The following is a 25,333-nucleotide window of genomic DNA, read 5'->3' on the forward strand; positions in this document are numbered from 1 at the left end:
CAGTAATGTCTTTTCACAGTAATGTGATGGCTGTTTTTTTTTTTTTTTTTTAATGGCAGACAAAGGTGGAACATCACATATGCTTCATTTCCAATCTCACTTCCAACGTTAGTTATGATTACAGTAAATATCTAAAATTTGTTATTCATTAGGCTAGGCCTTCATGATGTACACATTAGATTTTCTTAAGGATCTCAAAATCCAGAGGGACAGAAGTAAAATCTGTTACTTGAAAACATTTTAGAATAATATAACCATTATTATGCAACTCATTCAGTCTAAAACAGATTTTGATAGCACTTAGCTATCAAATTTACATATTATTTTTGTGCAGTCTACCTCTGCTTAAAGTAAGGGTTGAAAGTTTCTTAAGATCAAACCATGTGAGTACTTGTTTCAGTGCACAAGTATCTCCTTCCATCTGATTTGGAGCTGTAACCCACACAAACTGCAGTTCATAGTAAGATCTACCTCTGGCTACTTATTATATCATGACTAAAATTTTCAAAAACTGTCTGTGACTTGGGAGTGAAAGTTACATTTTCAGAAGAACCTAAGTTCCTCTGACTTACCTTCCTATTCAGAAAGGGCTTTTTGTGTAGCTGGCATTGTGTGTACTAGTTTACGTTCAGGACCGAATGATGAATAGCTGGGTTCTTTCTTGTGTGAATTTTATCTGAGGTTATCGGGTACCTGAAATAAGCATGATTGCTGTTTACTTTTTTTGTGTGTCACTCAATCTGTCTTTGATGCTTTAGCAATTTGACTGGTTGTCCTGGTTAACTGATTAAAGTTCTATTTTTCTTATTTTATCTCTGAGCATAATTGATGTTTAGATATTAGTTGTTCAAGGTAAATGCTTAGTATTGTGTGTGCTTAGTATTTAGCATTTACCTTGGATGTTTTTATAGAACTTAGGGATGCTTGTATTTAGGTAAAACTTGATTCTGAAGTACCAGGATTGTTGCAGACTTGCTTTTGGATTGCATTGTGTACCTTCATCCCTACTAAAATCTGCTCATCAGGAAATAATTACTCTTCTCCATTCCTACCTGTTCATGATTCCCCTCAAGTTATGTGAGTGGGAGAATCATATAAAAGGTATGGTTATCTGTAAGCTTTTAAACTATTTTACCCTCTGCAACTGACACATTCTGAGCTTCTAAGAGAAGTCCTTACAGAGGATTCTGCTGTAGTTTCGTTACTTGATATGACCACTCTCCCTACTGAAGGTTTTGTGCTTCTCCAGATCAAAAAGATAAGAAAATAAATCTTAGTTTTGGAAAAGAGTTAAAGCTTTATGTTCCTAAAGGATATGTTCTGTGCCTATGAAACAAGGGTTCTGCAAAAAGGCATCTAAACTCTGTTCTACAGGCTCACCTATTGATATAATTAAGGATGAGAAAATCCTTAGTCTTAGATGACTTGAAGATTTGTCAACAATAACTCAATACAGTGTTCCGTGGGCATTTTTCTGTTTGGCAGTAATGTGCATATCCAAGTTACAAACATTAAACAAGATACTTAGACATTGGTGTCAAAGAAAATTCCTTTCCTGCTTACTCACCTGGGTATTTCTCCAGAAATGCCTTACCATGGAGTAGAGTATGTACTTGTAGTAAGAGAGAGTTTTGTTCCTCAGGTAAAGCATAAAACTCATGGACTGCTCACCTATGAATAACTACATTGTCAGCAACCATACACCAACCTTCGTTTCAAGATGAACTTTGTTTGGTGAGAAGCATTAGACAAGATTTCCTGTCAGGAAAATACCAAACATCTCCCAACAGCTGAAGATAGACTATGCACTCTTACTTCTGGCAGTGACAGATTAGACTGACTGAATAGTACTTAAAGCTCATCTGTATATTCACTGATTGCTTGCACGTGGGTGAAACAAAGTTAACAATCTTCATCCTGTAACAGCTTGGTGACCTGCTGCTTTCTCAAGAAGAAGTTGTCACTCCTGAAGACAAGTAAAATTTTCTGCATGTGAAATTGGAGAGGTCAAACATGTTGTTATTCCAAGTATCTCTTCATTCTTGAAAAATTAGGAAAAACTTAATACGTCTACTGAATATGCTATTTATGCAAACATGTCTTGTAAAATAAATACATTCAATTGGAACACTCCGAATTCAGTTACCAAAGCTATTTTACTAGGATACCTTTAACTAAATTGATTTAAAAACAGACACACACATACCACCACCACCACCACCACCACCACCACAACAACAAAACCCAGCCCTCGTGTTGCCATTCACTTCAGTAGTTGCTATTGTTTCCTAATTTGCTATTACATTCTTAACAGGGAATCCAGTCCAATGGGTTCTTCCTTGTCATCACATCAACTGCTAGCATTTTAACCAATATTTTGGTTCTTGCAACCATATTTTACATCTAGATCATCCCATCTTAATAGACTTGGACACTACCTGTCTTAAAAAAATCCAAACAGTTTTTTTAACTTTAGAAAATCCACAGAATCTGAGATTGCCAAATTAACTTTTTTCAATCTCTCTGCTAGTTGTAGGGTTCTTATCTATTATATGTAAAAATGCCTATTTTGTCATTTACAGTGACTTCTGCTACTTTTTCAGATTTCTGAGGGAGATAATTCCACACAGAGAGAGATGAAACTTTTTGGAAAAAGTTTCCAGCAGTCTGTATGTTGTTAATTATGATATTCTAGTTTCCAACCAATAGTCGGGCCTTATTGTGCTAGGCATTGTACAAACACACAGTGAGACACACTATTCATACCTTGAAAATTTACACTGTAGAGCAGGGGTTCCCAAACTTGGTTTGTGGCTTGTTCAGGGTAAGCCCCTGGTGGTCCGCAAGATGCTTTGTTTACCTGAGTGTCCGCAGGTACGGCTGCTTGCAGCTCCTAGTGGCCGCGGTTCGCTGTTCCTGGGCAATGGGAGCTGCGGGAAGCAGTAGCCTGGCCCTCGCCGCTTCCAGCAGCTCCCATTAGCTGGGAATGGCAAACCGTGGCCACTGGAAGCTGCGAGCAGCCATACCTGTGTACGCTCAGGTAAACAAAGCATCTTGTAGCCCGCCCAGGGGCTTACCCTGAACAAGCCACGAACCAAGTTAGGGAACCCCTGCTGTGGAGTAAGGCATACAAAGGATTTGAAGGGAAATACAAGCACAGAGTTGAGTGACTTAGGCCAAGGTAACGTAGTAGGTTACTGGCAGAGCCAGGATAAGAATTCAGGTTTCTTAAATGCCAATTGGGTGGTTTTTTATCTACTAGACTATGTTGCCTTCCTGGAGTTTTTTGAGTTGTATCACATTACTCCTCGCTATATCTTGGTGGACCATTCTGAATTCTTTCACTTCCTCTGTAGGCTTTGACGACCTTCAAAGAGTCGTAGCTATTGTCCTGTTTCTCACCTCCACTTCCCCGCAGTATTTGCATGTATGCACACAATTGTTGTTTAGTGAAGATAGATATGTAAAATATAACTTTAATTGTTTCTCAAACTTTTCTTTTCTCAAATGCTTAAGTAACCATTTCTCCTGCTCGTCCCTATATTTTTACAAATTATGCCCATCTTTCAGTTAGTTATGTGTCCAGGATGCTATGCAATGTTCTACATACTATATAGAAAGGGACTATCTCTTCCATAAAGTAGTAATACCTTTGTGTTTTGTTGCTCTAACTCGTATTGGATTTCTTTTTGCTGCCATGTTGCAAGTTTATGTAATTTAGTATCTTCTATCACCCCCAGGTCATAGTCAGCTTTTTGTCTTTAATTTGTGCTTTTTCAAGTATTTCACTCCTGTTGAAGCTATGTTTTATATAATTTTCCAAGATACATGTCAGGGTGATTGAAGTCCCCCATTAGAACCAGGGCCTGTGTTCTGGAAACTTCAGTTAATTGTCCAAAGAAAGCCTCGTCTATCTCATCCCACTGGTCCGGTGGTCTATAGCACTCACCCACCATGACATCAGCCTTGTTGCTCTCGCTTCTAAACTTAAGCCAAAGACTCTCATCAGGCTTTTCTCCAGTTTCATACTGGAGCTCTGAGTAATCATACCGCTCTCTTACTATACAGTGCTACTCCTCCACCTTTCCTCCCCTGCCTGTCCTTCCTGAACAGGTTATACCCATCTATGACAGTGTTCCAGTCATGTCAGCTACCTACCCAAGTCTCTGTTATTCCAATCACATCATAGTTCTTTGACTGTGCCAGGACTTCCAATTTTTCCTGCTTGTTTCCCAGGCTTCTTGCATTCATGTACAAGCACCTAAGATAACTAGCCAATTGCCCTGCTTTCTCCATATGAATCAAGAGGCCTCCCCTGTTGCACCCTCCTCCTTGTGTTTCCTCCTGATGTCCCACTTCCCATTTACCTCAGGGCTTAGGTCACCATCCCCCGGCGAACCTAGTTTAAAGCCCACCTCACTAGGTTAGCAAGCCACCTGCAAAGATACTCTTCCCTCTCTTCCTTAGGTGGATCTGATCTCTTCCTAGCAATCCTTCCCAGAACCACATCCCATGGTCGAGAAATCCAAAGCCCTCCCTCTGACATCACCTGCATAACCACACATTTACCTCCACAATTCGATGGTCCCTACCTGGGTCTTTTCCTTCAACAGGGAGGATGGACGAGAACACAACTTGTGCCTCAAACTCCTTTATCCTTCTTCCCAGAGCTACAAAAGGAAGAAAGGAGAGTAGCACAATACAGACCCTGAACTTCAGAAGAGCAGACTTTGACTCCCTTAGGGAACTGATGGGCAGGATCCCCTGGGAGGCTAATATGAGCAGGGAAAGGAATCCAGTAAAGCTGGCTGTACTTTAAAGAAGCCTTATGGGGGGGCGGGGTAGGAACAAAACATCCCGATGTGCAGAAATAATAGCAAATATGGCAGGCGACCAGCTTGGCTTAACAGCGAAATCTTCTGTGAGCTTAAACACAAAAAGGAAGCTTACAAGAAGTGATAACTTGGACAGATGACTAGGGAGGAGTATAAAAATATATTGCTCGAGCTTGCAGGGGTGTAATCAGGAAGGCCAAAACACAACTGGAGTTGCAACTAGCAAGGGCTGTGAAGGGTAACAAGAAGGGTTTCTACAGGTATGTTAGCAACAAGAAAAAGGTCAGGGAAGGTGTGGGACCCTTATTGAATGGGGAAGGCAACCTAGTGACAGATGATGTGGAAAAAGCTGAAGTACTCAATGCTTTTTTTTGCCTCAGTCTTCACAGACAAGGTCAGCTCCCACACTGCTGTCTTGGGCAACGCAGTATGGAGAGGAGGCGAGCAGCCATCAGTGGTGAAAGAACAGGTTAAGGACTATTTAGAAAAGCTGGACATGCACAAGTCTATGGGTCCAGATCTAATGAATCCAAGGGTGCAGAGGGAATTGGCTGATGTGATTGCAGAGCCATTGGCCGTTATATTTGAAAACTTGTGGCGATCAGGGCAGGTCCCGGATGATTGGAAAAAGGCAAATATAGTGCCCATCTTTAAAAAGGGGAAGAGGGAGAATCTGGGGAACTACAGACCAGTCAGCCTCAACTCAGTCCCTGGGAAAATCATGGAGCAGTTCCTCAAGGAATCCATTTTGAAGCACTTGGAGGTGAGGAAGGTGATCAGGAACGGTCAACATGGATTCACCAAGGGCAAGTCATGTCTGACCAACCTGATTGCCTTCTATGATGAGATAATTAGCTCTGTGGATATGGGGAAAGCAGTGGACGTGATGTATCTTGACTTTAGCAAAGCCTTTGGTACGGTCTCCCACAGTATTCTTGCCAGCAAGTTAAAAAAGTATGGATTTGGATGAATTGACTATAAGGTGGATAGAAAGCTGGCTAGATTGTCGGGCTCAATGGGTAGTGATCAACGGCTCAATGACTAGTTGGCAGCTGGTAACAAGTGGTGTACCCCAGAGGTTGGTCCCGGGGCCGGTTTTGGTTAACATCTTTATTAATGATCTGAATGATGGGATGGATTGCACTCTCAGCAAGTTTGTGGATGATATTAAGCTTGGGGGAGAGGTAGATACGCTGGAGGGTAGGGATAGGGTCCAAAGTGATCTAGACTAATTGGGGGATTGGGCCAAAAGAAATATGAGGTTCTACAAGGACAAGTGCAGAGTCCTGCACTTAGGACAGAAGAATCCCACGCACCACCAAAGGCTGGGGACTGACTGGCTAAGCAGCAGTTCTGCAGAAAAGGACCTGGGGATTACAGTGGATGAGAAGCTGGCTATGAGTCAGCGGTGTGCCCTTGTTGCCAAGAAGGCCAACGGCATATTGGGCTGCATTAGTAGGAGCATTGCCAGCAGATCAAGGGAAGTGATTATTCCCCTCTACTCGGGACTGGTGAGGCCACACCTGGAGTATTGCGTCCAGTTTTAGTCCCTCCACTTCAGAAAGGATGTGGACAAATTGGAGAGAGTCCAGTGGAGGGCAATGAAAATGATTAGGGGGCTGGGGCACATGACTTACAAGGAGAGGCTGAGGGAACTGGGCTTGTTTAGTCTGCAGAAGAGAAGAGTGAGGGGGGATTTATAGTAGCCTTCAACTACCAAAGGGAGGTTCCAAAGGATGGAGCTAGGCTGTTCTCAGTGGTGGCAGATGACAGAACAAGGAGCAGTGGTCTCAAGTTGCAGTGGGGGAGGTCTACATTAGATATTCGGAAACACTATTTCACTAGGAGGGGAGTGAAGCATTGGAATGGGTTACCTAAGGAGGTGGTGGAATCTCCATCCTTACTTGTTTTTAAGGCCCGGCTTGACAAAGCCTTGGCTGGGATGATTTAGTTGATGTTGGTCCTGTTTTGAGCAAGGGGTTGGACTAGATGAACTCCTGAGGTCTCTTCCAACCCTAATCTTCTATGATTCTGTGTTGTTTTTACCCCCTTTGTCCTATAAATTAATAAAGATATTAAACCTAGATTTGACAACAATCCATCTGGTATACCACTGGATGGATACCTTCCCCAAACTCAGTATATGGTCATTTATCATTGCCTTTTTGTTAATGGTTCTTCAATTGGTTTTCAGTCTGTGACAGTGCTCTTTTCCAGCTCAGTTTCTATTAACTCTTCCATTAAGATTTTGCTAAGCACTGTATTAATAGTTATTTAAGTAAAATCTAAATATTATATATTCATTGTGTTCCCTTCTACTACTACTTATGCAACTTGATTTTAAAAATTAAAGTTTATCTTATGGTGTTTTTTAGAAGCCTCTGATCTCTATTTTGTTTTGTTTTGTTATCCTTTAAAGGAAGTATTCCTTCCTCACCCCCTCCTGCCTTAAACTTGCTAATATTTTTAGGTGCCCAACTTTGCATTTATCAGGAATGTGCAAATGCATTCCACATTTGTGTACGATTATTTTTATTCCAGACTGCTGGTATCTCTCACGTTTTTCTTATCTCTTCAGAAATAATTGTGGATGGCTTAATTAGCTAAATCTAAACACCCTGGAATGTACGCATCTGGACCTGCTGGTTTTGTATAAATTTATTTTTCCCATGTATTTCTCTTGCCTGCTTTTTATTACATTTATCTAGATTTATAGGGTTTTCATTACAACTTAGTTGGCCATACCTTTCTTCCTTTATTTTTCTTATTTAAAGACAGATTGTAATGGAAACTGTTCAGGGCCACTATTTTCTTGTAAACTTGGAAATAATATTCCATCCCAGTAGCTGGAGGTCATTTCAGGATCAATGGCAGGAAAGTGTTACTTTCACACAGGAGATTTCTTTATCTTTTAGAGCCATAAATCACTGCATCCAAAGACAAGTGAGGCTCATCAAAGAATTAGTCATGACTCAAGGTTTTCTTGTGTGTATTTTAATGCTTTGGGTAAGGATATACATCAAATTTCTACTGAGACTACTCTTCTACAGCATCCATTCTTTTTTACAACATTAATTCCTGATCTCATTGATCTGCAAGAAACTAGTTTCTTGTCTTCTCTAAAGAGTACCATCTGTGCATATTTCTCACTCCTGGATTTAAGCTCCCTAAAGTGAGACAGGCAGATACCACCCTCACTTCCACCCCCATCAATAATACGTGTTTCTGTTCCTAAAGATGGTAGTGGGTTGGACTGTGAACCACCCCCTGCTTCTGGTCACTTGCTACCCTTGATATTAACCACTGCCCTTGAAATTTTCTGGTCATACCCTTCTTTCCCATTGTCGGTCTACCTCTTTATCTCCCGTTCTGGCTCTCAGCCCATTTCAGCTCCTTTGCTTTGATTAATCTCCTTGCATTAGGTTCTGTTCTCATTTAGTTTCTTTTTGTTTTGCTGAGCTTTCAGCTCTCAGGCTGCTGCTGGCTCAGAAGCGCCAGCAGGGTGCTGATCTCCAGTAGTATCTAATGATCCTTGGTTCCAAGAGCTGAATGGTTCCATGAGTAGAAAGGATGTAAGAGTCGGCAGGTAATAGCTTGGGCCTTGCTGCTCTCCAAGGCCATGTCTACACTAGGAAAATAGATTGTTTTAAACTGTGTTAGCTGAGCATAGCCATCCCTAAGGCAGAGCCCAATATTAACTACAATGAGCTAATGTTTTTAAACACAACTTGCCGTGTCTATTCTAGGTACAAGGACCTGTTTTAAAATGTGCTAGCTAACACAGCTTAAAGCAACATCTGATTTCCTAGTCTGGACATGACCCAGGCATGGAAATCTTGCGCAGATGGTGTCTTTAGAAAAGGAAACATTTGCATCTACTTCTGCTTCTTTGAAGATATTATCATCTTGAAGGAATTTCACTCACCTACCTATCTCCCTCAGAATCTGGAGGGGAGCCTTTTTTAGGTGTTTTTTATCTTTATTATTGCCATTTTAAGGCACTGACTTCCCCCTTCTCCTATTTTTGAAATTGGCTTTGTTTTGTGTGGGCAGCCTTTCATTTCCCAGTAATAGAAGACTAATTTGAGGTTCCAATGATGATGGTACTGGTAGGTGACGACCAGTAACAGAGGGAGTTCATGTTCTCATAGTGCTTTTAGCTTCTGCTGTCCTTTAGAAATAAAGAAAATCTTTAGAGTTTGGGGTTCAACCAATCTCTGTTAGGAGTGAGACTCCTGGAAGATCATGTCTTCAGAAAAGTATAAATATAAGGTAAATAACTTTTCCCTTCCCATACCCCTATGGTAAGATTTCTTGCAGCATAGAGAATTTCACTCCACCTAGGGCCTCTAAAAATTACTTATCCTTTAGATTTTTGAAATGGAACGTTTGCGTGGATCCTTACGATAGAGGGAAATAGAGCATAAATTAACTCATTATAAAGAGTTGATCATGAAACAATTTAAACTTTTCCTGTAGGGATTTTAACATCAAGATTAACCAAAATATTTTTAGAAAAACCGTAACTCTTCTCATGTTTCAACTTCTGTTGAAATCAGCTTTGCAAGATACATTTTAAAATCACTCATCATTCCTATCAGGGTCTGTGTAACCTTACAAGCTGGAATGGTAAAGACGGGCATGGTGAATAAAAGAACCTTATAGGTATGTTAGACAATATTTATTATATACCTTGCTTTACTACTATATTAGTGACCCTCTATCCTTTCCTTAAAAGCAAACTACATGTTATGTCCCTCCCCCTGCCCTTTTTTTTTAAAAAGACCGCTAAGGTTGTAAAGTCAAGCACTCAAATATTAAGAAATGTCAGAAATAAGGATGCTTGTGCAATCTTAATTCTGCCCCCTTTTGCAGATGCATTATAAGAAGTCTTTAATGACATGACACACACATTTTCCACAAGCTCATTGCCTCATTCAATCGACAAAATGTGCAGTGCTCACTGAATGAACAGCTCTTATGTTTTATTTTATCCTTTTTGTTCAATGTGTGGCTGCTGGCCTGGTTTACAACACGCAAAGCAAACACTGCTCTGAGAACGATCTTATCTATGGCAGTCATCATTATAACTTCTGAGTGCTTCACAAAAATGATTGAGTTTATTTTTCCAACATCTCTGTGAGATGAGAGTATTATTTGAATTTTAAAGATGGGAAACGGAGGCACATTCATATCAAGATTAAAAGTGCACACTGTTTTGGGGCTATCAGCTTGAGAAGCTGTGGACTGATTTGTCAGTGTACTCGGCATTGTATAGCACTTTCTTCAGAGCACAGCTCCCATTGACTCCAGTTGCACTAGAGGGAGTACTCAGCACGTCTGCTAATCAGACTCTAGGTGTCTCAAATTGGGCACCCAGAAAGTGAAAACACAATTAGTGGCTGTCTATGAAAAGTTTGATTTTTAAGAGACTTGACTAGCATTGTGTAGAAACTCCATGCTAGAGGCAGGGATAGAATCCATTCAATTGCCTTAACCGTGAGAACCTCCATTCTCTTCCTACAATTCAGTGCTTCATTTATTACACACTTTCCAAATTTTGCAAGAAATGAGGCAGGGATCCTACAGGCAATCTCATTCACTATGCAATCCTGCTTCATTTGAGCATTGTCCATTCTGGCGTTGAATTAGGCAGTGATCCTGTAGAAAGTTAAACATAATATGTGATCATGTAATTAAAGACTATATTGTAATGCATGTGCACAAGGGAGCCAAATTTAAGGTTGCACAGACAAACTTAATTCTTGTTTGCCATGTTGGTTGTTCTGCTGCTTCCTAACTTTTGAACACCTGACTTTGCAACCTTACTGTTCATTTAATGTTTTTGTATGTAATTAAAAAAAAGTGAAAATACAAGTTCCATGATGTGAAACCCTATTGATATCTGCATGTTTTAACAGCAGGGTTGGAGCCTTTAGATTTGCAGTACAGAGTTTCTTCTATTTGGACAGAGTAATTGATGGTGGTAATTGGTTGTCATCCTCTATGTGGGGCAGCCATTAGACTTATATGAGGCACACATTTTGCCAGTGGGTGGGTTTCATGGCTATTTGCTGATGGCAGACGAATGGTGACGCTTGGGAATCCTGTGATCCATTCCTGTTTCTGAGAGGAGTGTACCCTTGTATTACAGACTGCTTGTCTCTGACCCCTTCAAGCCTGTTCTTGCTGCTGCTCCTCCCCTCTGCATTCAGACAGATTGCCTTTTTCCTTCTCACTGCCTGAGTGCCAGCAGTGGGCATATTGAGAACACAGGCCAGATAATGTCCTTGTTCTCAGTTCCTGTGCCTGGTACCCAGGACAGGGGAAGAAGCAATTGCATGGCAAGTCCTGCTCAGACTCCGTAGTCTCGGCTGGAGCATGCTCAGTACCGACAGTCTTCAATTTGATTGCCAAAATTGAATGTGTCTCAGCGTACGTGTACTGTAGGGTGACCAGATGTCACGATTTTTATAGGGACAGTCCTGATATTTGGGGCTTTTTCTTATATAGGTTCCTATTAGCCCCCCCATCCCGATTTTTCACACTTGCTGTCTGGTCACCCTAGTGTATTGAGACTTCAAAGGCTTATAACTTGGCCTAATTTAGTTGGATTTTCATGGAGAAAAGACTCATCCCTGACACAACTCCCAAATTTCAAGTCCCTGCTCCAAAACAAGGAGACACAAGAGCTTCTCAAGTGCAACAATTTAAGATTTTTTTTATTATTATGGGCAAAACAGTTTTCCCTAGCCTCTTTTTGAGAAACAGCTGTGTCATTTTTTTATGAAACTTTCAAAAACAAAAAAAATTCAGTCTGAGGCAGATGCATGGCATGGAAAACTTGAGCCCTAACTGTTAAAGTTTTGCAAAGTTATAAGCAACTGAAAATAGGGTCTTAGAATGGGAAGTGTTAGCCATCCTTAACTACAGGTTTTGCTACCTGCGCTGCCTATAATGCAGTAATTGTAGAAGGTTATGTCCAAGGATAGTCATAGAATTATTTTAGAATCTGAAAACCAAATTTAAGGAACGAGGGCAGGTTGGCAATAGGATCTGTTTAGTAGCTAGCTGTCTCTTTTTAGATACTAATTATTCTTTCTTCAAGTTCATGGACAAGACAAAATTAAAAGTTTGAGAGTATGGTAGCATACGGTCTCATCCAAAGCCCACTGAAGTTGGTGGGAGTCTTTTTAATTGACTTCAGTGGGCTTTGGATAAGAACATAAACTGGTGTAGACAAGGGGATTTTTCATGTGTGTATGACATAAAAAAAAAAATATATAGCTCCAGATGAGTTGCATTTAACAAATGATGACCCTTTAATTCTTAGGGCACGCGGGGGTATACCTGAAGCTGTGAGGAGGCCAACACAGAGAAATGGATTAAAAGCTGTTTGAATGTGCAAGGAGTGGGAGGGAAGGAAGACTCAAGTAATGGTAAAGAGAAGAGTTAAATTACCCAGGATGAATTTCTTCATTCGTAAGCAATATTGGAATGTATTCACAAAACAAACTGGTGCATCAAGCTTTCCCCACCCCTCTCGCTTCATATAGGTATGTGAATTAATCACAAAATAAGCCATATTAGACTTCATTTTACGCAGAACAGGCTATGATTGAAAACCCGAAAGTAGCAAAGACTTTGAGAAATCAATTAACAGTTTATTAGGCCTGAAATTAAATTTGACACTAAACACAGAATGGTAAATTGCAGTAGACTGCAAACTACGTGTCCCCCCCCAAAAAAAATAAAAATCAGATGGTCTTGGAGTGGTTGGGGGAAAATAGTGGATAGTTGAAAGAAAGTAGTCCTAGGTTCATAGGTTTTGAGTAGCATTTAGTAATAAAAATAGTAATAAGGAATAACTGTAGTTCACTAGGCTAACTGGCAAACAGTCCGACTCTGAAAACCTGCATTCATCTTGGTTAGGTCAAAACTGAAATGAATTTGGTTCTCGGGTTTCATTCCCCCGTGGATATTTGTCCATATCACAAAAATACCATCTCCAGCCTGGCCCAGATTATGGTATATTCCAGAGAGTGGCCCACTAGTGAAATAGGAAGAAGGCTCGAGTTAAATGAGGCGCACTGGCAGAACAATGCTGGGAACTTTGCACTCCCATGGCCCATACTATCCTGACCTAGCTCCAGTCAGTTAAAAGTGAAGAGTTACATTTGCTAAATTAGAACTGGGCAGGAATGACATTTTTAAAGTATGAATAAAAAGGGAGACAAAGTAATTAGCAAAAGCAAACCAACTTGAGTGGAAATATACTCTGTAAATATCAAGGAAGACTGAAGACGGGACAAAGTCAGGATCAAGAATGCAACTGTAAAATAAAGATATGAATGAATGAATGAGAAATAATGTAGTAATGGGTCAAATCATAGAATATCAGAGTTGGAAGGTGTCATAAATATAAAGGGAAGGGTAACCACCTTTCTGTATACAGTGGTATAAAATCCCTCCTGGCCAGAGGCAAAACCCTTTCACCTGTAAAAGGTTAAGAAGCTAAGGTAACCTAGCGGGCACCTGACCCAAATGACCAATGAGAGGACAAGATACTTTCAAATCTGGAGGAGGGAGGAAACAAAGGGTTTTTCTGTCTGTGTGATGCTTTTGCCAGGAACAGATCAGGAAGGCAGCCTCAGCACTTCTGTTAAGTTAGTAAGTAATCTAGCTAGAAATGCGGTAGATTTCCTTTTGTTTAATGGCTGGTAAAATAAGCTGTGCTGGATGGAATGTATATTCCTGTTTTTGTGTCTTTTTGTAATTTAAGATTTTGCCTAGAGGGATTCTCTGTGTTTTGAATCTGATTACCCTGTAAGATATTTACCATCCTGATTTTACAGAGGTGATTCTTTTACCTTTTCTTTAATTAAAATTCTTCTTTTAAGAACCTGATTGTTTTTTCATTGTTCTTAAGATCCAAGGGTTTGGATCTGTGTTCATCTGTACAAATTGGTGAGGATTCTTATCAAGCCTTCCCCAGGAAAGCGGGTGAGGGCTTGGGGGGATATTTTGGGGGAAGACGTCTCCAAGTGGTCTCTTTCCCTGTTCTTTGTTTAAAACGGTTGGTGGTGGCAGCATATGGTTCAAGGACAAGGCAAAGTTTGTACCTTGGGGAAGTTTTTAACCTAAGCTGGTAAGAATAAGCTTAGGGGGTCTTTCATGCAGGTTCCCACATCTGTACCCTAGAGTTCAAAGTGGGGAAGGAACCTTGACAGAAGGGACCTCAGGAGGTCATCTAGTGCAACCCCCTGGTCAAAGCAGGACCAATCCCCAGCAAAATCATCCCAGACAGGGCTTTTTCAAGCCTGACCTTAAAAATGTCTAAGGAAGGAGATTCCACCACCTCCCTAGGTAACCAGTATTCCAGTGCTGCAGCACCCTCCTAGTGAAAAAGTTTTTCCTAATATCCAGCCTAAACCTCCCCCACTGCACTCTTTGTTCTGTCGTCTGGTACCACTGAGAACAGTCTAGATCCATCCTCTTTGGAACCCCCTTTCAGGTAGTGAAAAGCAGCTATCAAATCCCCCCTCATTCTTCTCTTCTGCAAACTAAATAATCCCCGTTCCCCAGCATTTCCTCATAAGTCATGTGCTCCAGCCCCCTAATAATTTTTGTTGCCCTCTGCTGGACTCTTTCCATCATGAAGATAAATTAGGCTTCAGATATATAAGAAACCAGTAGCCATCCAAGCATAGCCATTCAGTATCCCTACCAAAGGAAAGTATTTGAAGTTTGTAGTAGATATTATCAGGAGCTGGAAAGCATCATGTCTTAGACTAGGATAAATTTTTCCCTGGATTAAGGTGAAATGCCAAAAAGGCTGTAGATTATGCTAGAGCGGAGAAATTGGGGAAATTAAAATAAGGAAAAGCTGACAAAGCACCAGGCCTAGTTGAAATACAACACACATATTCTCTCTGCATTACTTAATTTTCACAATGTATCCAGGGAAATAGGAAAGCCATTTTAAGAGACTTTTAAAGCATGCTGAGGATGGGGGGAAGTACCTGTGGACTGGAGGGTAGCTAATATAATTTTGTATTTAAATGTTACAGGAAACTACAAATTTCTAACCTTAACTCCAGGGCTAGGTGAGGAAAGTGGAAACCTTGTGGAGAGACAGAGACAGGAGCCTTTAGAATACATGGATTCATTAATGATGATGCTTGTTGCAATTCCAGTATAATCTTCTTCTTTGGCATTGGGAGTATAAAATAAATAAACCTTTTAAATTTGTGGGAGGAGAGATTGTTCAGCAAGGAGGAGGTGTAGGTGAATCTTGTTCTTGTTTTTGATTGATATACTATCTAAAGAAGCTGCTTTGCCATCTGTCTCTGCCCTTTTTATTTACCCTCAAGTGAGGAGATTGCTAAAGGGAAGACCCACTCTTCTGACACACAAGATGCAATTTATAGCCAGAAAAAAGTAAGAATTTAAGGTCTTTGATTTTATGAGCAAATATGTTGATAGTCACAGATCTGATAGAGCAGAGGACCAAGGACTGAGTCTTGGGAGATGCTGAAAGAAGGAGATGGTGAAGGACCAGTTGGAGTCGGTCCTCTCTCCTGATTCTCTTATTGACTTAAAAGCCAATGCAGGACAGAATTTAATGAAGTAGAGAGTAGTCAATGGTCTCATACTGCTGGAGTCCAAAGAGGGTTGAAAATGGTGTAAGCTGCTAGCATTTGTCCAGGCAGTGGTCATTTGAGACTAGAAGAGCAGTTTCAGTGAAGAGGGCAGAAGTCAGACTGGAGGGTTTTAAAAAAAAAAGTTTGAAGTAGAGGAAGTCAGTGCAGTGGTTGTAGACTGTGTATTAATCATATTTGGAGAGATGAGGCTCTCACTGGAGAGGCAGATGGATTCAAGCGTGGGAGTTATTAGAGCATGCTTGTGAGGAGAAGGAACTTGTGCAGAGTGAGAGACTGAGATGATGGGTAAGGGAGGAAGTGAGGGTAGAGACTGGAGATGGGATGCAGTCACTTGGGCAGGTAGACGTTGCAGGAGAAGGAACAGTCAAGAAACTTAGCTCGGTGACAAGGGAGAAGAAGGAGAGAGTGGTAGGAGAAGAGGTTAGAGGGAAGGGGACAAGGGTGAATGGGAAGAGGACACTGGGTAAGTCATGTTAGATCTCATTAACTTTGTCACTGAAAACATTAGTGAGATCCTGACCTGAGAGGGGAAAGCATGAAAGGTGTTGAGGTTTTTAAAGAAGGAGTCAAATATGGCAAATGGGTGGCTGGGATTACGGAGATAGTTCATCAGGGTGGAGAAGTAAAGTTGTTCGGCTAGGAAAAATGTAAGGGTTGATGGAGAGATCATATTTGTAATGGAGAAACTCCACGTAGTTAGGGTGCTTAAAGCCAAAGAAGCTCTCCTGTGAGAGAGAACAAATTGGAGGAAGTAGATATTGGCTGGGGCAGGGAGGCAGGGCTGGTCTGTCTTATAAGGTTCAGAAATAGAGTATGGCCTTTATGTAGTAACTAAAAATGTAAGGGTGGATTGTGCCACCTTTGCTGATGTTGCATAGTACCTTACTCTACAATAGGTCAATGGAAAACAGTGGGAATACTTCACAGTAAGTTACTACTTGACTTCAGTAAGCATGGTAGACTATTGCTGTAAATTGTTATGATTTGTAAGGTGCTTTGTTTTCCATTTTAGGTTTCTCTGCTGAGTGATGCTATTTCTCTGACCACCGTTACATCCCCCCGCCCCCTTTTTTTTTAATCATCCTCTTTTCTATTTTTTTCCCTTCCTTCCTGCCTTTGTGTTCTTCCTTTCTTCTCTCTGTATTTTCCTTCCTGGAGCAACTCCCAATTCACTCTCCATACCATCCTATAAAATGATCAGTAATAGAATAATTTCTTGACATTTGTTATTGTCATTAGGTTTTAGAATCAATACCCCAGTTAAATGAATGGGAGACTGGATAGTTCACAAATGTTAGTAATTGTTTCAGGTTGTATGTTTTTGGGCTCAGGAAGATCTTACTGCAGGGATTTATACCACTTGGTTCGTGCTTGCAAGATTAACCGTATAAACTGTTTAAAATAAAAGCTTCAGAATCTGAATGTGGTGTGTTGGTCACAAAGACAGTGTTCAGGATTGGTGTTTGAAATTGGTTAGGTCATTAGTCTCAATTGCACAAGAAAAAATGAAGGAAAGTAGGCTGAAAAAAGTTAGAATTAGTTTTGGTAACAACTAAAAATGTTTCTTTCCTGCAAGGCTATGGGGGTAAGGTATACTGACCGTACAAATAAACTACTGAGTATTTAATTTGTTTTTTAAATCAAGTAATCAGATGTTCGTGCTCTTGTTACTGACTTGTATCAGTATTGCTTGTATGGAATTGATGTTAGTTGGTGGTGAATTTTGGAGATATCTGCATGAACTTGCCATCTGTACGGTAGGAAGAATGGTCTCATGGATACAACACTGGACTTGGAATCAAGGTCCCTTGGATTTAATTCCTGGCTGTGCCACAAGACTTCCTCTTTGACCCTGGGCAAGTCACTTAATCTGTCCTGTGCCTCAATTCCCAATCTGTAACATGAGGATATTATTTCCTTACATTACAGGAGTGTCATCAGGGTAAAATTCATTTAATAATTTGTGGAAAAACTCACTCATGAGGGCCATGGAAGTACCTTAAAATTAGATGAATAAGGGGACATGATAAAGGTATACAAAATAATGAATGGTTGAGAGAAGGTAGATCAGGAACTTCTGTTCGCTCTCTTAACACAAGAACAAAGGAACATTCAATGAAATTGAAAGATGATTAATTCAAAACTGATAACAAGGAAATACTTTTTCACATAATATATAATTAGACTGTTGTATTCATTGCCACGGGAATTTAGCAAGATTCAGAGAGGGATTGTACACTCATGGATAACAAGAATATCCAAAGGTATAGTCTGTGGGGCAGGGGCAGTCTTTGTTATGTTTGTGCAGCACCTAGCATGAGGGTTCCTTGGTACTATAGTCATACAAATAATAAATAATAGTTAATAACAACAAGGGGTATTGGAAGGGAGATGCAACCACATGTTTCAAAGTTTAAACCTTTGTCCATTCAAGATTGGGTTGAGACCTTTATGGGGGGCAGATTATCTGCCTACTGTGGGGTTTTCTTGCTTCAGAGGAAGGTGTATCTGGTGCTGGCTGCTGCCAGAGACAGGATATTGGATTATGTGGACCTCAGGTCGTAACCAGTATGGTAGTTCCTATGTTCATAGAAAGATAGATATAAATATTAATTTCCACTTTTGTGGAATTCATGTATAACTAAAAAATCCTTAATTGCTCACTGCCTCAGACTCTGGGACACCAGCAATAGGTATAGTATGCTGTTAAGCTAATAGCAAAAAGAAGAAACCAAGCATAATCTACAGGTTTACGTATTGTACACGTACAAAGTAATGATCTATAAATTTAGTAAGTGGATGTATTGTTTCTTGACTTTAGCAAAGCTTTTGACACAGTCTCCCACAGTATTCTTGTCAGCAAGTTAAGGAAGTATGGGCTGGATGAATGCACTACAAGGTGGGTAGAAAGCTGGCTAGATTGTCGGGCTCAACGGGTAGTTATCAATGGCTCCATGTCTAATTGGCAGCCGGTATCAAGTGGAGTGCCCCAAGGGTCGGTCCTGGGGCCGGTTTTGTTCAATATCTTCATAAATGATCTGGAGGATGGTGTGGATTGCACTCTCAGCAAATTTGCGGATGATACTAAACTGGGAGGAGTGGTAGATACGCTGGAGGGGAGGGATAGGATACAGAAGGACCTAGACAAATTGGAGGATTGGGCCAAAAGAAATCTGATGAGGTTCAATAAGGATAAGTGCAGGGTCCTGCACTTAGGACGGAAGAACCCAATGCACAGCTACAGACTAGGGACCGAATGGCTAGGCAGCAGTTCTGCGGAAAAGGACCTAGGGGTGACAGTGGACGAGAAGCTGGATATGAGTCAGCAGTGTGCCCTTGTTGCCAAGAAGGCCAATGGCATTTTGGGATGTATAAGTAGGGGCATAGCGAGCAGATCGAGGGACGTGATCGTTCCCCTCTATTCGACATTAGTGAGGCCTCATCTGGAGTACTGTGTCCAGTTTTGGGCCCCACACTTCAAGAAGGATGTGGATAAATTGGAGAGAGTCCAGCGAAGGGCAACAAAAATGATTAGGGGTCTGGAACACATGAGTTATGAGGAGAGGCTGAGGGAGCTGGGATTGTTTAGCCTGCAGAAGAGAAGAATGAGGGGGGATTTGATAGCTGCTTTCAACTACCTGAAAGGGGGTTCCAAAGAGGATGGCTCTAGACTGTTCTCAATGGTATCAGATGACAGAACGAGGAGTAATGGTCTCAAGCTGCAGTGGGGGAGGTTTAGATTGGATATTAGGAAAAACTTTTTCACTAAGAGGGTGGTGAAACACTGGAATGCGTTACCTAGGGAGGTGGTAGAATCTCCTTCCTTAGAGGTTTTTAAGGTGAGGCTTGACAAAGCCCTGGCTGGGATGATTTAACTGGGAATTGGTCCTGCTTCGAGCAGGGGGTTGGACTAGATGACCTTCTGGGGTCCCTTCCAACCCTTATATTCTATGATTCTATGTTGGAGAGAGTTGGTATAAAGGATAAAAATGGATTATGCTCAAAAAGAAGGCACTGATATTAGAAAAAAGTAATGGTTCGTACTATAGGGAAAGAGCACATGAGCTACCATTATGGTTCATAGCTCAGCTCACTTAGATTGGCTGTGTGGCCCTATGGATACAGCACCAGACAGGGTATCAGAAAATCTGGCTTCTGTTTCAAGCTTTGCCACTGACTCGCTGTGTTGCTTTGGATAAATGACTTTGCCTGTATGTGTCTTGAAGTACTTTCAGATAGCTGGATGAGAAGCTCTTCAGAGGTGAAAAGTTATTTATTTATTTAGCAGAAATTACCTAGCAGAGACTTCACTTCCAGAAGTGGCTGAATTTGTTAGTGTAAAAATGAGTTAACCAGCAACACAGCAGAACCGACAGATCAGAGTCTGAATAACATGCTCAAAAGGTATTTTTTCATAAGTGGATGTAAGGTAACATATAGGGCTAAGAAAAAGCATGATGATTAATATTTTGACAGATACATCCAAAGGAGATGAACCATAGGTAATGGTAGGGGATCTGGGCTCAATATTTTGTGTAGTTTACATGATATGCCAAATTCATTCCACGTGTAATTCTATTAGTCAGGCCATGTCTACACTACAGTCTTCAGTTGATGCAAGTGACTTGGTGTACAGCCACCAGAGTTTGTATATCACTTGTGCACATGCATATTTGGCTGTTTGTGTTGTCGCTGTGTTTACTCACCAGGACTGGTTATGTTGATGCAAAGTACAGTGCACCCCAGGTAGTATCCCAGTGTGCTACATGTCACCGTGCTGTGTAATGCCTTTTGGGAAACTTTCGCAATGTGTTGTGGGGTAGAAATGACTCACCCAAGGATCTTTGGGAGCTCGGTGTCAAGTTTTCAGCATGCAATTTTCTCCATCCCGTAATGCCATATCCCATATTTTTGTGCCTTTTAAAAAAAATCCCACAAATCCCTGCAGTGCTTTTCAGTGTCCGCCATCTCTAACAGAACCTTGGAGCTTGCAGAAATCTGCACTGCTCTCATGAGCATAGCAAATACAGGATGCGCAATCCTCCAGTATTTGCAGACCCACAGGAAGTACCTCAATAGCGGAGATGTGATTATTCCTGTGAGGACAGATTGCAAAGGGACATGGCAAAAAACAATTCAAGGTTGTTGGTGTTCACAGATCAGTAACAGACGGTGTAGCATTGTTTCTGGGCCTGCGAAAAGAACACTGACTAGTGGGATCACATTGTAATGCAGGTTTGGGACGATGAGCAGTAGCTGTAGAACTTTCAGATATGAAAGGCCACATTCCTGGATCTGTGTGCTGAGCTTGCCCCAGCTCTCCAGCACAGTGACACCAGCATGAGAGCTGCATTGACTGTTGAGAAGCGAGTGGCAGTTATATTCTTGAAGCTTGCAATTCTGGATAGCTACTGGTCAGTGGCAGAATCCACAGTGGGGGCCGTTGTCATGCAAGTGTGTAGGTCCATTAATCGTCTTCTGCTATGCAGGACTGTGATTCTCAGCAATATGCAGGAAATAGTGGATGGATTTGCAACAGTGGGGTTCCTGAACTATCGCGGGGCATTGGATGGCATACACATCTGTGTTTTGGGATCAGCCCATCTTGCCATGGAGCAACAGACAGAGCTAACTTTCTTTGGTTAAGCAAGTGTTGGTGGATCCCCAGGGATGCTGCACTGATATCAGTGGGGGTTGTTCAGGGAAGGTGCATGATATTCGCATCTTTAAGATCACAGGACTGTTCAGGAAGTTGCAGACAGGGACATTCTTTCCCAACCTACAGATTTACCACTGGTGATATTGAAATGCCAATAGTGATTCTGGGGGGACCCACCTACTCCTTGCTGCCCAGGCTCATGAATCTATCTTGACACCTCATGAAGGCACACTGGCCACTTCAGTAGCACCAGGGAAAGATTCAACTACCGGCTCAGCAGGTGGCAGAATGACAGTTGTATCTGCGTTTGGTAGATTGAAGGGATGCTGCCTGTGTTTACTCACTAGATTGTCACTTCTGTGAGAAAAATTGCTTGTTGTGTCCTATGTAATATCTGTGAGGCAAAGGGGAAAAGCCAGGATGGAGGTTGGAGGTGGAGAAACTGGCTGCTGAGTTTAAACAGCCAGATGTGAGCCATTCCAAGAGCTCAACATGGAGCTATGCTGTTGAGGGAGTCTTTGAAAGAGCACTTGAACGGTCAGACACATTGTTTGGTGCTGGACTGTTCTCTGGGCCTGAAGCTTTGGGAACTGTTAGGAACTGTATATTGCTTGTATGCTTATAACTACGACTGTGCTTGTTTATCATACACTTATACATCTGAATGAGCTTTATCTCTGACCTCTGTGGTGAAGTACGCTTACAACTACTGGATGGTTGGGTACCACCCTGCATTCTACAATGTGTGTTCTAACTAATAAAGAAGATTTTATTTGCAAAAAGTAGAAATGTATTGAATGGCAAAAGGAGTACAGAAAAAGAATGTGCAAGAAACAGACAATGGAATACAGATTCCTAACATAAATTAACAGAATGGAATTTTTAAACGATCAAAGCAGCAAACATTTCTGTCCATTTCATTGCAGAAATGTAGTCTGTTGTGGCTACACATAAACTCACCTATGAGAACCACAATTGATGTATATGAAGCTGTGGTTTTCCTTGCTGTCCCCCAGTGAGGAGGACTGAGAGTAAGGATACAGCCTGTGATGCTACATGGTATGTTGGGCGTGAAGGGAGCTACCATGTTCTCTAAGGACTGCAAAGGCTGGGGAGTCTGGGATTTTTGGACCTGTAGATCAGCCAGGGTCTTCAGCGTTTGGATTTCCTGTCTAAGAAGCTTCATTGTATCCTGGTTCATCTCCCCCTCTCTTTCCTGCTGGGATTGCTCGGTCTTTTTAGTGTCTGCTCTTTCCTTCTCCGTGCCATCTGCCATGTTTGTCCTCCAGGCCCTTTGATTGTGGTCCGATTGAAGCACTCGCTTGCAGGAACTTGCTGAACGTGTCCTCCCTAGTCCTCTTCTTTTTCATGATCAGAGTTAGGTGTTCTGCAGGTATAGAGAGGGAACCCCTCAAGGCTGCAACAACAGTAGCTTCTTATAAAAACAGGGAAATGTATCGTTGGATTTACAGTCACAATGGAAATGGAAAGATATGTTTCAAAACTCCCTTCCCGTATTCCCATAAAATCTTCTAATAAGACATGCTTATTGACACTTCAGCTTTGGAGTGTCTGCACAGCACTGATCTCCAGAACTAGCCATGGTGCGTATGACCTTCCAGGGGTGAGAGGGAAGAAAGGAGGGGGTGTATTAAAGATTTTTGGTTGTATGAAACAATAACAATTTGGTCTCTCTTCCATGGGTACGAGTACAGAGCATAGTGCATATTGGCATTATTTTCCACAAGAGGTGTTGATTTTAGTTGATAGCTAAATCCTGAGGGTAATAAAGGCTCAGAGAGCACAGCTGCTACTGACATCCCAAAGCAGCCCAGGCCCATATGCCACTAATCTGTTTACTGCAATGCTGCCAGATGAACTCATGGCGGAGTAGCATGGGAAAGGGTCCTACTGTAGAGGTAGAAATAAAGCTGGCATCCCTACAAACCTTAAGGAAGAGGATTGCAGAGTATCTGCATGAAAGTTTCATTTTCATTTGGGAGGATATAAGGGACATCCCTATATGCGTACACAAACTGCTCCACAGCCCCCCCCAACCCCTCCTAATCCTTCTGGGAATGAAAAGCAGATACCAAATCTATCTCTGTTGTACCACAGCTGCTGCTTGTCCAAGTGAAACAATGAAAAGACAATATATGTAGGCATTTCCACAATACAGCGCTGCAGCAGCGTGTCTGGTGAAGACGCTCTGTGCCAGTGGTGGGCAACCAGCGGCCCATCAGGGTAATCCGCTGGCGAGCCGTGAGACAGTTTGTTTACATTGACTGTCTGTAGGCATGGCTGCCTACAGCTCCCAGTGGCTACGGTTTGCTGTTCCCGGCCAATGAGAGCTGCGGAAAGCAGCGTGGGCCGCAGTTTGCCCACCACTGATCTAGGTTGATGGGAGAGAGCTCTCCTGTCAGCATAATAAAACGACCTCTGCGAGCAGTGGTAGCTGTTAGGATATAGATATTCAGGCCTGTCTGTAAAGGCCTATACTCTAAGAATTTAGGTGTATTCTTATCACTTGGCTAATTATAGAGGTATAAAAGAAAGAATCAAAATCACTATTTGCTGGTGTAAGGGCCTTCTCTTACTGTGACAGTCTGAGGCCCTGTTCTTAGGCTAAGGCCTTTGGCTAAGCAGCAGAGGCAGCCATAAGCTGGGAAGCGAACAGTCACATCCTCACATTCCAAACTAGTCACATTGAAATAAGGTGCTGTTGGGCTGTTAGGCACTATCAGGACAGGATTGTATTCCTATCGCCTCCACAGAAAGGGAAGTGCCTAGAAAATGTAAAAGGAAACTTAGTTTGATAGCATCCTGTCTGCCAAGAACTCACTTATCTATAGCTGGGATGTGAAATCCTCACTTCTGTATTGTTTTGTCATTATAGTTCCCACTTTGCTATTGTTTGTCTGTATAATCTCTCTGGTTCTGTGATTGTTCCAGTCTGCTGTATAATTAATTTTGCTGGGTGTAAACTAATTAAGGTGGTGGGATATAATTGGTTACATAATCATGTTACAATATGTTAGGATTGGTTAGTTAAATTTCAGGAAAATGATTGGTTAAGGTATAGCTAAGCAGAACTCAAGTTTTACTATATAATCTGTAGTCAATGAGGAAGTGGGTGTGTGTGTGGGGGGGAGGGAGATGGGAACAGGGAATGGGGGTAAGAAAATTGGAATCATGTTTGTCCTAGGGTAGGAATGGGAACAGGGACACAGGTGTAAGTGGTGTCAGAGCTGGGAAGGAGGATACTAAGGAAGGAAACTGGAATCATGCTTGCTGGAAGTTCACCCCAATAAACATTGAATTGTTTGCACCTTTGGACTTCGGGTATTGTTGCTCTCTGTTCATGCGAGAAGGACCAGGGAAGTAAGTGGGTGAAGGAATAAGCCCCCTAACAGTAGCTATGTCTGCAGGAGAAGCTCTCCCACAGAGATAGCACTGTCCATATTGGCACTTATGGCAGTTGGCACTTATTCCCACCCCTGAGCAACATAACTTATGCCAACATAAGCTATAGAGTAGACATAGCCTGTGTCTTGTTATCTTGGCAATGGGCTGTGCACCATCTTTAAATTTAAACTTTGTAAGTGAAAATGCATGCGCATACTTACATAGGGTTCATTCCCCTTCTTCACATTCATCTGTGCTCAGGTGGTGGAAATGACTAGATTGTGGTGGAGTCTGGAACAGGTCCTGGCTCGTGGCATGGCTGAGTAACCCCCACCAATCCGCCATGTGTCCACCCTCCTCCTCCTCTTCCTCCTTTCTCACTGTTAATGACAGGGGTATCCGTCTCCTCCAATGTATGCATGGTGGTCTGTGGGATACTGATCAGGTCTCAGCCATGTGTGGCATGCAGTTCATTGTAAAAAGTGGCAGGTCTGTGGCTCAGCACCAGATTGATTGGTTGATTGGCCTCCTGGCCTTGTGGTATGTCTAGCACAGTTCCTTCGCTTTCACTTGACATTGATGCTAAACCCTTTCATACTCCTTTGCTCGTGTCCCCTTCGCAATCTTTTCATAGATGTCTACGTTTCTACCACTGCTCTGTAGCTGTGCTTGTGCAGGTTCTTCTCCCCACAGGCCCAGGAGATCCAGGCAGGAGCTGGCATGTTCGTTTCAGCAGTTTCACAGGAGAAGGGAGAGCTGCTAGGTGTGCC

General features: G+C 41.8%; 1 protein-coding gene and 1 long non-coding RNA gene across 4 annotated transcripts in view; one reads left to right on the forward strand and one right to left on the reverse strand.

The window, feature by feature from the left end:
- Positions 1–25,333, forward strand: part of EIPR1 (EARP complex and GARP complex interacting protein 1) — a 171,771-nt gene that overhangs the window by 27,500 nt on the left and 118,938 nt on the right. The window lies entirely within an intron of this gene.
- The window catches only part of LOC142071508 (uncharacterized), a 43,263-nt gene that overhangs the window by 2,479 nt on the left and 15,451 nt on the right, over positions 1–25,333 (reverse strand). The window contains exons 2-3 of the long non-coding RNA XR_012667567.1: positions 4,593–4,670; positions 1,568–2,041 (exon numbers count right to left, since the gene is read on the reverse strand). This is a non-coding gene — a long non-coding RNA (uncharacterized LOC142071508). The remainder of the gene's footprint in view (positions 1–1,567; positions 2,042–4,592; positions 4,671–25,333) is intronic.

Source organism: Caretta caretta, chromosome 3 (genome assembly GCF_965140235.1).
Source record: "Caretta caretta isolate rCarCar2 chromosome 3, rCarCar1.hap1, whole genome shotgun sequence".
In the NCBI taxonomy this organism is placed as follows: domain Eukaryota; kingdom Metazoa; phylum Chordata; order Testudines; family Cheloniidae; genus Caretta; species Caretta caretta.